Here is a 15,020-nt window from a genome sequence, read left to right on the forward strand (position 1 = left end):
CTCTTTTTCGTGCTATCAAAAGCAGTTTTGAAATCGACGAAGAGGTGGGGTATGTCCATCCTCTTTTCAAGGGTTTTTTTTCCAAAATTTGGCCCATAGTGAATATCTGGTCAGTTGTTGATTTTCCAGGTCTAAAGTCACACCGCTAAGGTACAATCAGTTTGCTGACGGTGAGCTTCAATCTTTCACATAATACGCTCGATGGAAACTTATATGAGAAATTGAAACTGAACACATTTTATTAATTTTGAACAATATATGTTTCCATCACTTATTGCCATTTTGTACACTTTCTTTTGACGCCAGAAAGATTAATTATTTTCAGTTCTAAATTGTTAAATATATCACTTAGAAAAAACTTCAATAAAACAAGCAGTGTAGTAAATAAGTGTTGTAGACTTTCTTTTGATGCTGACTGTATGTATAAGTTAATCTTTTGGTTATTGGAAAACCAAAAAAATATAATTTTTTTCACGGAGCTGCATTGGGGCAGCGTTACCGCGTATCTTTATTTGAGTTTTACAAACTGAAGTTAGCTTAACCGAATTACAATATTTATACTTAATTCTAACTTTAATAATTATAAGTGGCGTGATTCGCTTCCACGAATCTTATGCTGCACAACAGGTAGTGCAGACGCTGACCATGCACTTTCTGGTGCATTTCGGTCACACGTGCCGGAAGTTGTAAGTCGATACTTGGGTAACAAGTGTTGTGTTAACTCTTCCCCTCTTAAATCGATTGTCCCCAATCGGTGTTGATCGTAGGGCGTGCCGTTGTTATTTGCAAACAAGTAAGGAAGGGCTAAGTTCGGGTGTCACCGAACATTTTATACTCTCGCATGATAAAGTGATAATCGAGATTTCATTATCCGTCATTTACATATTTTTCAAATACCGTATTTTTGTAAAGTTTTATTCCGCTATCATCATTGGTTCCTAATGTATATACTCGTATTATACAGGAAAGGCATCAGATGGAATTCAAAATAGCGTTATATTGGAAGAAGGCGTGGTTGTGAACCGATTTCACCCATATTTCGTACATGTCATCAGGGTGTTAAGAAAATATTAAATACCGAATTTCATTGAAATCCGTCGAGTAGTTCCTGAGATATGGTTTTTGGTCCATAAGTGGGCGAGGCCACGCCCATTTTCAATTAAAAAAACAAAACCCGGGTGCAGCTTCCTTCTGCCATTTCTTCTGTAAAATTTAGTGTTTCTGACGTTTTTTGTTAGTCGGTTAACGCACTTTTAGTGATTTTCAACATAACCTTTGTATGGGAGGTGGGCGTGGTTATTATCCGATTTCTTCCATTTTTGAACTGTATATGGAAAGAAAACGACTCTGTAGAGATTGGTTGATATAGCTATAGTAGTTTCCGAGATATGTACAAAAAACTTAGAAGGGGGCGGGGCCACGCCCACTTTTCCAAAAACATTGCGACCAAATATGCCCCTCCCTAATGCGATCCTTTGTGCCAAAATTCACTTTAATATCTTTATTTATGGCTTAGTTATGACACTTTATAGGTTTTCGGTTTCCGCCATTTTGTGGGCGTGGCAGTGGGCCGATTTTGCCCATCTTCGAACTTAACCTTCTTATGGAGCCAAGGAATACGTGTACCAAGTTTCATCATGATATCTCAATTTTTACTCAAGTTACAGCTTGCACGGACGGACGGACGGACAGACGGACGGACGGACAGACAGACATCCAGATTTCGACTCTACTCGTCACCCTGATCACTTTGGTATATATAACCCTATATCTGACTCTTTTAGTTTTAGGACTTACAAACAACCGTTATGTGAACAAAACTATAATACTCTCCTTAGCAACATTGTTGCGAGAGTATAAAAAGGACCTTTCCGCATGTTTAGTACGCCCTCTGCACTAGATTCAGGTAACAAATATTCTTTCTGACGATTTTTATATAAAAATGCTATAACGATTATAATTATTACAATTATTATTATATCAGAACTTAAGCTAATTATTGAGGAACTGTCGCTTTTATTTATCAAAAATTTAATATTGTTTTCATGCTGGAGTTGTTTCACATACAATCTTTCCAGTCTTAATTCCTTATTAGCAAAATTTGTATTTTCCTTAATTTTAGTTATAACATTTGGTAATACAAAGGATTCATATACTTCCTTTTTTACATTAGTATATGATCTGTTAAATACGCTTATTTCGCAATTTTTAAATTTTATTAAAAAAGTTCCTCTTTGTTTTATATCTATTTGGTTTATTACAATTTTGTGTAATTTTTGAATGGAAATTTTTAAATATTAGTATGACTGGTAGCACTTCGTTTACAGATTGCTCATTACAAATTCTGAGCTTACAGTCTGCTTCTTCAAATTTTAATATATTTATTAAACATTGGTCCCTCTCTTTAATTAAATTTTTCTCCAAATTGTCCTTAATTTTACATTGTACATATCATTGTCTTCATCTACTAATACATTATATTTGTCTAAAATTAATGATTTGTTGTTTATATTGGGAAGGAGTTCAATTTTGATTTGGGTTAGAATGCTATTGGAATATTGGGGTATGAGGACGGTTATAATGATCGTGTGATCTTTGAAAAGTACTGCTGTTTTTATGTGGCTATAGCTTTCGAAATCGGTAATGAGATTTAGTTCTGCAGATGTCAGTATATCTGTTGGTATTATGCCTAATTTGCTTGAAAAAATTATCTGTCCAATGTCGTCCACGTGATTGCGTAAAAGTGATATATCGTTGTTAACCTGATAGGTATGTTTAATGAATTGAATGTCAATTTGTTGGGTTTTTGTAGCGGGTGCCAATATAATTAGGATGAGGTAAATTTGTAGGTTCTCCATTTCGAGGTTTTTCCACCTGCAAGTAAATTTTTTCCTTAACATTGTTTTATGTTGTTTTTGTGAACAATCCTGCCTTTTTTAGTTTTAACCGTGGTATTATAATTCTGCGCGACAATTTCCTTCCTAAATCTAGGTGATAACTTGGTTCCCAATCTCTTATTTATCTTAACAAAAATTTCATCTCCTTCAAAATATTGTTTGAGGGGCGTTCGGTTTTTATTGTGGTAAGAAAGATCTGCCATTTGCTTTTCCTGAAGCCTTTTCTTCGTTTCTTCTCTTTCCTCTTCTATTAGCCTGTGGTCGCTACTGACCCGTCTTCCGAAGAAGATTTCAATTGGTTTCTTTCCCGTTGTTGAATGGATAGTGTAGTTATATTCTTTGGTTGATTGTTCCAAAAGTTCTTGGAACGATCGGTGGGTTTTCTCTGTTTGCAGACAACGCATAATCTGCTTTAGAGTAGAATGGAAGCGCTCAACCTGACCGTTCGAGCAGCTTGTGTAAGGGGGGGTGCGATATATTTTGGTGCCAAATTCGTTCTCTATCATAAAGTTAATGGACTCTGAGTTAAATGATCTTTCATTATCTATTACTAACATTTCCGGTACGAGAAAGAAAGAATGTCCCTTAAAGGTTGTCTGATATCCTCTGTTGCCTTTGATTTAATGGGTTTTGCGATAGCGTATTTTGAAAATTTGTCCATTGCTGTCAGAACTAGATTTTTGCGTATCAATAGTATATCTACGTGGATTATTTGTCCAGGGTAATTAGGTATGGGTGTGGCTTGTAGCTGTGGCTTTAATGGGTGGCGATCGTACTTGTTCTCCTTACAAGTGACGCATTTTTATACTCTCGCAACAATGTTGCTAACGAGAGTATTATAGTTTTGTTCACATAACGGTTGTTTGTAAGTCCTAAAACTAAAAGAGTCAGATATAGGGTTATATATACCAAAGTGATCAGGGCGACGAGTAGAGTCGAAATCCGGATGTCTGTCTGTCCGTCCGTCCGTCTGTCCGTCCGTCCGTCCGTGCAAGCTGTAACTTGAGTAAAAATTGAGATATCATGATGAAACTTGGTACACGTATTCCTTGGCTCCATAAGAAGGTTAAGTTCGAAGATGGGCAAAATCGGCCAACTGCCACGCCCACAAAATGGCGTAAACCGAAAACCTATAAAGTGTCATAACTAAGCCATAAATAAAGATATTAAAGTGAATTTTGGCACAAAGGATCGCATTAGGGAGGGCATATTTGGACGCAATTGTTTTGGAAAAGTGGGCGTGGCCCCGCCCCCTAATAATTTTTTTGTACATATCTCGGAAACTACTATAGCTATGTCAACCAAAGTCTACAGAGTCATTTTCTTCAGGTATTTCCATATACATTTCAAAAATGGAAGAAATCGGATAATAACCACGCCCACCTCCCATACAAAGGTTATGTTCAAAATCACTAAAAGTGCGTTAACCGACTAACAAAAAACGTCAGAAACACTAAATTTTACGGAAGAAGTGGCAGAAGGAAGCTGCACCCAGGCTTTTTTTAAAAATTGAAAATGGGCGTGGCGCCGCCCACTTATGGACCAAGAACCATATCTCAGGAGCTACTAGACCGATTTCAATGAAATTCGGTATATAATATTTTCTTAACACCCTGATGACATGTACGAAATATGGGTGAAATCGGTTCACAACCACGCCTTCTTCCAATATAACGCTATTTTGAATTCCATCTGATGCCTTCTCCGTATAATACGAGTATATACATTAGGAACCAATGATGATAGCGGAATAAAACTTTACAAAAATACGGTATTTGAAAAATATGTAAATGACGTATTATGAAATCTCGATTATCACTTTACCATGCGAGAGTATAAAATGTTCGGTGACACCCGAACTTAGCCCTTCCTTACTTGTTTTTATTATCTTGTTTATTTTATTCGCCATACTTGGAAAATAGAATTTTCTAAAATTTGTATCTTGTTCTCCCTGCAATTTCTATGCGCTCTCTTATGTTCTTTTATAATAATATTTTCTTGCTCTTCTTCGTTTGTTATGTCTTCCACTTGGAACTGCGAAAACCTAATTTTATATTTGTCAAAATGTAAGGATTTACCCCTTGAATCTTGAATCTTGCCCATAATGTGCTCCTCCGTTTTGATGCAGTTTATTACGGACGGATTTAAATATCTTTTTAAAATAGAAATCAAATTTTGTTCGCAATAATCAGGTTCGGTTAATATATGACGGTGGTAGGTGGGAAATATGATATTAAATTGATATGTTGACGTAACATTCTTATTTAAAAATATTTGGTTTTTAAACGCGTTAATTGGTGCTTCTACGCAGTATATTAAATTGTGGGATGAGCTGTCATCCGAGTTTGTCGCTATTGATAGCGTATGCAAATCTGATTCTTGGTGTTGAATTCTCGACAGTGTGTCGGCCACGACGTTTGTTCTATCTGGTTTATAGTACATTTCATAACTGTATTCCTCTAGTATTGCTTTCCAGCGTTTCATTTTGCTATTAGCATTCTTGTTGCTTAACGCATAAGTTAATGGTTGGTGATCGGTTAATATTTTTACTCTGGCCGATCCATACAGATAATTACGAAATAAATTCAATGCCCAAATGATGGCTAACATTTCTTTTTCATTCGCGGCATAGTGCTCTTCCGCTTTGCTTAATGTCCTAGATAAAAATCCTATTGGTCTATCTGACTGAGACAATACTGCGCCTATGGCGAAGTTGGACGCATCCGTGGTCAGCTCAAATTCTTTGCTGTAATCCGGATACGTGAGGATGATATCCTCTGAGGTGAGGGATTTTTTTATTTTCATGAAAGCTTCTGCCGCTTCCTTATTCAAATTTATTTTTATGTGAGTAGATTTATTCTTTGACGTACGACCGTCTTCCCCTCTTAAAAGAGATGTTAGGGGTTTTGCAAGTTTGGCGTAATCTCTTATAAAACGCCGGTAGTACACTGACATGCCGAGGAAGCTGCGAAGTTGTTTAAAATTTTGTGGTTGTGGAAAGTTTGAAATGGCTTCAACTTTTTTTGGGTTGGTTCTTATGCCCACCGGTGTGATTACGTACCTTAAGAATTCTACTTCTTTTTTGAAAAATTTACATTTTCCTAACTGCACTTTCATATTAGCGTTTTCTAGGGTTTCAAACACCTCATATATATGTTTGAAGTGTTCCTCCTCTGTTTTGCTAAAAATAATTATATCGTCGATATACATACACGTAGCAACATTTCCCTATGTGTTCTCTTAATATATCATCTAATGTGCGTTGAAAAATAGATGACGCATTTTTTAGGCCAAATGGTAGTCGAGTAAATTCGTACTTCCCATTGTTGATATAGAAAGCAGTTTTTTCTATATCAGATTTTTTTAGTGGAATCTGGTGAAAACCACTTTTAAGGTGGAGAACTGAGAAGAAATTGCTATTACCAAGTTGAGAGATTACTTCTATAATTTCCGGAATGGGGTATCTGTCCGCGATCATTACTTTGTTTATTTTCCTATAATCGATGACCATACGGTATTGTTTATTTCCTGCCTCGTCTGGCTTCTTTGGTTCAATCCACACTGGGGAGTTGTACGGTGATCTAGATGGTCTAATTATACCATCCCTTAAAAGCTTTTCTACTTGAGACTCCACTTCCTGTTTCAATGCTGCAGGATATGGAAAGAATTTTGTATAAACGGGGGAATCGGATGTTGTCCGAATTTGTCCGACAACTTTTGTTGTATAGATTAGCTTTTCGTCAGGTTCGGAAAAAAGCTTTGGGTATTTATTTACGATGTTTTCCATCGTGTGCATTTGATTTTTTGAGAGGTTTCCCTCATCTACATTAATTGCGTTCACTCGCTGTGAGGGGAGCTGTTTGAGATGAACCTTAAAGCCGTTACTTAAAGTCATGAAATTTTCTCCAGTGTATATAATGGCTTTAAATTCCCGAAAGGGTATCATTCCCTAGAATACCGTCAAATGTTTTGAGAAGTGGCATTAGATAGAATTTAATTTTATCATTAAAGTTAAAAAGTTGAACATAAGTATGTTCGCTTTTCTTTGCCAGCTCTGGCTTAACATAATTTTTACTGGAACCTGTGTCCACTAAAAATTTTAAAATTCTACCGTTCTCCGCCTTTACTTCGAAGTAGGGGAGCGAAGAGCTAAAAAAAAAAAATGGATATCGCTTGGTTCACCAAATTGCCCGTCTTCCTGTGACGTTGTGTTAATGTGAAATGTTCATTGCTCCTTCCTTCGCTGTTGATTCGGAAATTGTTGTGGCCTCTTGCCGAACTGCTCGCTTCCTTGGGGTCTGTTTACATAGTTAACGCGACGAGAGTGTATGCTCGGGTCGACGTCCATGGGCTCTGGACGTGGCTGCGGTTTCGGAGGTCTTAAGGGGTTGTTATCGTAGTGAAAATTATAATGTTGTTGTTGCCTTGGTTGCCAAGTTGCCCGCTGTGGTTGGGGTAAATGCGCTAACTGGGGGTAAAATTGGTGCCTTTGTGGCTGTGGAAAATTCCTTCTTGCAGGTAAGGGTGGAGGCTGTACTAGTTTTGCATTGTACGCCTGGTTCATACGAAAGTTTTGTTCTGTAGTTTTAAACGGAGATGAAGAGCCTGCGGCAGGTCTGCCGTCTCTCGTATTCCTAATAGTCTAGGTAAATCCTTATTAAACCCTCTTATAAAAGTATCTAACGCTTTGTCCCTATATGCTTGCGTCAGCATGCGAAGGGATTCATTGCCCATATCGAGACAACCTAATTTATTTACTATTAATGAAAGGTGGCTATACACCTGTTGGTAGAAATCTGAAACTGTTCTATTTCCCTGGACCAATGTGGTCATTTGATATTCTAATGTTGACAAGTCGCGCTCGTCACCGTAATGCATAATTAGACATTTGGAAATTGATTTCCAATCAAGTGGGTATTGTATGCTTCCAATGCCGCTTCTGCATTGCCTATGATTTTGTTCCTTATTACGCTTAAAATTCCGTAATACTTCGGTGTCCCCTTTTGAGGTTCATATATCGCTAAAACTCGATCTACGCTTTTTTTCCACGAGTTGAATTCTCCTGGATTGCCAGAGAATTCTTTTAGACATTTTACGATGTCAATTTACGGTTGCAATTGCATTTGGGTGTAATGCCGCATGTACCACTTGCGGTCCCTGTGTCTTTACTAAATATGTCTGAAGCTATACTAGCTATGAGCCTGGACAGGTCGTCCATGCTCAATTGTGCATTTTGAGATGTCTGAGGGGTATTAGGTGCCGAATTGGAGGAAGTATTGGAGGGCGGATTAAATTATTGGGGTTCGCCATTTGTATATTTTTAATATTCTTAGTATAATAATATATTAATATTCTTAATATTATATCTAAGTAGTTACTATAGGCTGCTTCCACTTACAGGATTGTTGAAGATTCTGTTGTCGCTGCTACCACCGATAGTATTCCTATTAGCTGCTGTGCCGGATATCTCCACTTGCTGAGCTGCAATTCGCTTGTTAAATATCTGCCTCGATTTTTTCCCTTGCCTGCAATATGCGTTGATTTTTGCTTCCACGAAATTTTGTTGCAATAATTTTAATTTACACTTTGGAGTTGCACGCACACACGTATATTTTCATTAATATTTAGTTCACGCACTCCGCTTGCTGCCTTCAACCGTGATTAATTGTTCGCTTTTTGTTTATATTTTTATTGTTATTGCATTTTCTTAATTTGTGTTTTGTATTATTTTTATAGTTTGTTAATTAGTTTTTTTTTGTTTTATTAAAACTGAAATGATTTGTATCCCTGAACTTGCGTGTATTTTACGTTTAGCAAGTTACATGTCGCCACACTCTTCAATTTGTAATTCTAAGTTTTTTTTCCTTAACTGTTTGCAGATTTAGTTTCTTAAGCAGTCTTTCGATATTTTTTAGTTTTCACACATCGTTAGGTTGGTATTATTGCTTTGTTCGTTCTTTCACTTGTGCACGCCTTTCTTCAGTTGCTTGGTATTTCTTACACGTGTGGTTTTTAGTTTTGCTTTAAATTTTATTAATAATATCTCCGCGTTTTTATGCACATTGTCATAGATTTCTTAATTAAAAGATAACACTTTGTGTGTCTTTTGTTTTTCACTTATTTAAACACTCACGAATAGAGTTGGCTAGCAACTATTGCTTCCTGTTTGCTTTACGCTACTAGGGAGCCTTTATTCCTCTATTATTTATAGCTTTTTAGCTCGGGCGCCAGTGCCCGTGCCGGAAGTTGTAAGTCGATACTTGGGTAACAAGTGTTGTGTTAACTTATATACATATAAATGAATGATAAACAAGTAAGGAGAGGCTAAGTTCGGGTGTCACCGAACATTTAATACTCTCGCATGATAAAGTGATAATCGAGATTTCATTATACGTCATTTACATATTTTTCAAATACCGTATTTTTGTAAAGTTTTATTCCGCTATCATCATTGGTTCCTAATGTATATACTCGTATTATACGGAGAAGGCATCAGATGGAATTCAAAATAGCGTTATATTGGAAGAAGGCGTGGTTGTGAACCGATTTCACCCATATTTCGTACATGTCATCAGGGTGTTAAGAAAATATTATATACCGAATTTCATTGAAATCGGTCTAGTAGTTCCTGAGATATGGTTTTTGGTCCATAAGTGGGCGAGGCCACGCCCATTTTCAATTTTTAAAAAAAGCCTGGGTGCAGCTTCCTTCTACCATTTCTTCCATAAAATTTAGTGTTTCTGACGTTTTTTGTTAGTCGGTTAACGCACTTTTAGTGATTTTCAACATAACCTTTGTATGGGAGGTGGGCGTGGTTATTATCCGATTTCTTCCATTTTTGAACTGTATATGGAAATGCCTAAAGAAAACGACTCTATAGAGTTTGGTTGACATACCTATAGTAGTTTCCGAGATACGTACAAAAAACTTAGTAGGGGGCGGGGCCACTCCCACTTTTCCAAAAAAATTACGTCCAAATATGCCTCTCCCTAATGCGATCCCTTGTGCCAAATTTCACTTTAATATCTTTATTTATGGCTTAGTTATGACACTTTATAGGTTTTTGGTTTCCGCCATTTTGTGGGCGTGGCAGTTGGCCGATTTTGCCCATCTTCGAACTTAACCTTATTATGGAGCCAAGGAATACGTGTACCAAGTTTCATAATGATATCTCAATTTTTACTCAAGTTACAGCTTGCACCGACGGACGGACGGACAGACGGACATCCGGATTTCAACTCTACTCGTCACCCTGATCGCTTTGGTATATATAACCCTATATCTGTCTCTTTTAGTTTTAGGACTTACAAACAACCGTTATGTGAACAAAACTATAATACTCTCCTTAGCAACTTTGTTGCGAGAGTATAAAAATAACGGCTAATCATAACGGTTAATTGTCGTGAAAATCTTTTGTTTTAAATATACCCTTATTTAGTCACTTTAAACTAGTAAACAAACATCGCGATTATACGTCTACAGTGGGAGAAAGTGATTAAATATAAGTAACATATTTAATTATTTATTAAAATTGTGTGAAAGTATTTAATCGAAGCGTCACTTAAGACAATTAGTGAAAAATTAAATTGAACAAGTAAGGAAGGGCTAAGTTCGGGTGTCACCGAACATTTTATACTCTCGCATTATAAAGTGATAATCGAGATTTCATTATACGTCATTTACATATTTTTCAAATACCGTATTTTTGTAAAGTTTTATTCCGCTATCATCATTGGTTCCTAATGTACTATATATTATACAGAGAAGGCATCAGATGGAATTCAAAATAGCGTTATATTGGAAGAAGGCGTGGTTGTGAACCGATTTCACCTATATTTCGTACATGTCATCAGGGTGTTAAGAAAATATTATATACCGAATTTCATTGAAATCGGTGGAGTAGTTCCTGAGATATGGTTTTTGGTCCATAAGTGGGCGAGGCCACGCCCATTTTCAATTTTTAAAAAAGCCTGGGTGCAGCTTCCTTCTGCAATTTCTTCCGTAAAATTGAGTGTTTCTGACGTTTTTTGTTAGTCCGTTAACGCACTTTTAGCGATTTTCAACATAACCTTTGTATGGGAGGTGGGCGTGGTTATTATCCGATTTCTTCCATTTTTGAACTGTATATGGAAATGCCTGAAGAAAACGACTCTGTAGAGTTTGGTTGACATAGCTATAGTAGTTTCCGAGATACGTACAAAAAACTTAGTAGGGGGCGGGGCCACGCCCACTCCTCCAAAAAAATTGCGCCCAAATATGTCCCTCCCTAATGCGATCCCTTGTGCCAAATTTCACTTTAATATCTTTATTTATGGCTTAGTTATGACACTTTATAGGTTTTCGGTTTCCGCCATTTTGTGGGCGTGGCAGTTGGCCGATTTTGCCCATCTTCGAACTTAACCTTCTTATGGAGCCAAGGAATACGTGTACCAAGTTTCATCATGATATCTCAATTTTTACTCAAGTTACAGCTTGCACGGACGGACGGACAGACGGACGGACGGACAGACAGACATCCGGATTTCGACTCTACTCGTCACCCTGATCACTTTGGTATATATAACCCTATATCTGACTCTTTTAGTTTTAGGACTTACAAACAACCGTTATGTGAACAAAACTATAATACTCTCCTTAGCAACATTGTTGCGAGAGTATAAAAAAGGTAACAATTCAAAACTCTTACATAAAATAAATAGGATTGTATTGAGTAAATATTAATTCAAGATATGAAATAAGGTATACTATAATTGATGTATTTTGGAACAATAACCAAAAAGGATATATTTTAATTATTAAAAACTTCAGTGAATACAACATTTTTTGTTTTATTTCCATTGCCAGAAATGAGAAAATTTTGGTTTTGCAGGGAACCAATTCGTGACAGAGCCACATATAATTGACCGTGAGAAAATACTTCGTTTCGAAGATCTATGCCAACAGTATTAAATGTTTGCCCTTGGGACTTATTAATGGTAATCGCAAAACACGTCTTAACGGGGAACTGTACTCTTTTGAAACTAAATGGAAGATCTGTAGGTATCATTGGTATCCGAGGGATCATTGTGCTTTCGCCTGCTGCAGGTCCGGTTAAAATGTTTGCTTGAATGATATTAGGCATCAAGTGCGTTATCTTCAGTCGAGTGCCATTACATAAATTGGGAGGCTTAAGATTTCGTAGAAGGATTATTGGCGTACCAATTTTAAGTTCTAGTTAAAATGGAGGTAGTCCCGAGGGATTAAGAGAGTTAAGAAACTCCGTTGGATAGTGAACAACGTCTCCTTCATCTGTCACTGTGTCAAAAGAATTGTAAATTTTATATTCTGATAATATTCTTTGACAAACGGCTTTTTTTAATTTCGTCTGCAGCGGAATTCACCACCACCATTAACCACATAGAGTCCTTGTGGTGCAAATTAATAATATCTGGATACACGTTATCAATAAGTTGGTCAACTGTTCTAACACAGGTTCCTGCAATATCTGGCATTATTACATAACCATCTTTGGTGACAGATTTGCAACCGTTACCTATTTTAAGTAGGAACTCTGCAAACCGATTGGATGGTCCAGCTCCACAAAGATTTATTCGCATATTGGCAGTCAATTTTAATTTTTGTACATGAGACCACAATTCCGATTTCTTTATGCACGCGTTAACAATATCTGCTCTTGTACCCTTAGGAACCACCGGTAGAGTTTGTCTAAAGTCTCCTGTGAATACGAATGTAACTCCACCCATTGCCGCATGCGAAGATCTTAAATCTTTAAGAGTTATATCGACCGCATCGATATGACACTTATGAGACATTGTGCACTCGTCCCATATTATTAGCGATGCTTTCTGAAGTATTTCGGCCATAGGGCTATTTTTCTTGATCGAACAAGTACACCTTTGTTCCGGTAACAAACTAAGTGGTAGCTTAAACGTAGAATAAGCAGTTCTTCCTCCACACAGAAGAGTAGCAGCAACAGCAATTTTGCCTTCACCACGAACTTTAGCTAAAATTAGTGAAGTTACGCAGGTTTTGCCTGTCCCTCCTGGCGCGTCTATAAAAAAAACTTTTCCCATATTATTATCCACACTTGAAATTATCTTATCGTATATTATTCGTTGCTCTGACGTTAGCTTTGGTTCATTTGCTAGTAAAAATTGCTGTAGCTCATGGGTATTATACGTTGTTTCCCGCGTGTAACAAATGTGGTCTAAGTTTGAGTTACTTCGATTTGGTTCAGGCAAACCGAAATCCTTTAGGTGTTTTTCTCCGTAAGAGAAAACTAAATTCTCAAGTAAAATTAGTCCTGTATTAAAAATGTCATCAGTAAACTCCATCTCAGGATCATTACTACTCTCGCGCATATTATGTAAAATATCTGCACATAAATCTTTGCAGAATAAATTCCATAATCCTTTCGGATCAGAAATTTCGCAATAAATAAGCATTATCGCAAAAAGCTCTCGCATTTTGCATGCGCTATCAGAAATGGTGGCATCAAACAATGTATTCTTCCAGTGGCTATCGTCCAGTAGCAATTGTCGTGCTTGGCAAGCCGCCTGATATGTTGAATATAGTTGACCATCTTCTCGCCGTAAATCAGTGAATGATGTCGGTCCTCGAACATGATGCAGCAATAGTCTAAGGTAGAAGCATTCTGAGTAATTGGGATGTATTGTGTATACCCTTCCTAACGCAGTATCTCGCTTAATACCGGGATGATTAGGGACATTCTGTCCACGTTTTCTACGTTGCCATTTTTTATTAGTCCAGGTGTAGAATGTGGGTACTTCAGAATACAACAAAGTTTTTGCAAAATTATCAAAAAAAATGCTGTCAAAGTTGTTTGTGGTGGTTGCTGTAGCACGTGTTCAACATTATTCGGTGTGAAGTAAACTCTTTGTCCATTTTCTAAGTGAACAGATAAATGTACAACTGTTGGGAAACGCTCATGAACCGAAAATCCCAATAACCTCCAAATACCCTCCGATGTACTTAGATATCGTCCATTCAAAAAATTTTGCACCTCGTCTTTATTGTTCTGAACAGAAAAGGTCGCTGCGTCGCTGCCTTTGTTGACATATTTACAAATGTATTTAATTGCTTGCACAGAATGGCAGTCCTCTACATTGATGTGGGCGGAGAAACACCTGGAAAGAACGGGGCAATATGGAACAATCCATCGATTGTCGACTTTGTACCAAGAGGCAAGTAAATGGGTATGTCCACCATCCGCTGGAGACTTTCGCCTATATTTTGGATATCCATCTTCTCCGGTCTGAGTATGCTGCAGAAACTCGCGCGGGTATCTTTTTGAGCATCGTCCATTCGACATGCAGGGTGCTGATGGGTTATTAGACCCACATGGACCGTGGATCATATTTTTAGTAACAATATCATACAGCAAAGGATCTACTTCTTTATTTGGAATTTCCGCTGATATAATCCGATCCATTTCATCGGGTAGAACTTTGTCTGCTAGCCAAATTAAAATATGCGCGTGAGGCAAACCCCGTTTTTGCCATTCAACTGTAAACATATGGCACCTAACTTTCCCAAAAATTTCTTTTTTCGTAATTATACTCATGAGTTGATGTAGTTTGATATGGAATAATATTCTTGAAACAATGTCATGACGCTCACATGGTCGTTGATTTGGAAACAATTCGTTTTTGATATCACTCCATTCTGGATTACATGTAAAAGTTACAAATAAGTCAGGTCTACCATAATGACGGACATATAAGAGTGCATCTTGTGTCCGTTCATGCAAATATCGAGGTGAGCCAGTAAACGAAGAAGGCAAAATTACCAACTGGCCAATATTTTCGGGGTTGCGATCTTCGTTAACCGCATCTCTTAGGTGTAAATAATTTTCTGCACGTAACGTATTTTGATGTCCTCGTATAAAATTCAGCCTTTCCGTAATCATTTTAGCAGCCATGTCCACACAGTATTGGTTGAAGAGATATCCATATCTTTGAATCGCATTAAAGCTATCTTCCCATACCATAATTCTATATGCGTAAAATTGCATACACGAAATTGTTTTTTGTGGAATAGGCGCCCCAATGTTTGGACAAGTTTGCGGTATATTAAGCTTTTATTGTGAAAACCATATATTTA

The 15,020-nt window shown here is 37.2% G+C and overlaps 1 protein-coding gene across 10 annotated transcripts in view; it reads left to right on the top strand.

Moving 5' to 3' along the window:
* The window catches only part of LOC126763961 (uncharacterized), a 74,483-nt gene that overhangs the window by 18,548 nt on the left and 40,915 nt on the right, over nt 1-15,020 (top strand). The window lies entirely within an intron of this gene.

The sequence above is a fragment of the Bactrocera neohumeralis genome, unplaced genomic scaffold, assembly GCF_024586455.1.
Source record: "Bactrocera neohumeralis isolate Rockhampton unplaced genomic scaffold, APGP_CSIRO_Bneo_wtdbg2-racon-allhic-juicebox.fasta_v2 cluster09, whole genome shotgun sequence".
NCBI lineage: Eukaryota > Metazoa > Arthropoda > Insecta > Diptera > Tephritidae > Bactrocera > Bactrocera neohumeralis.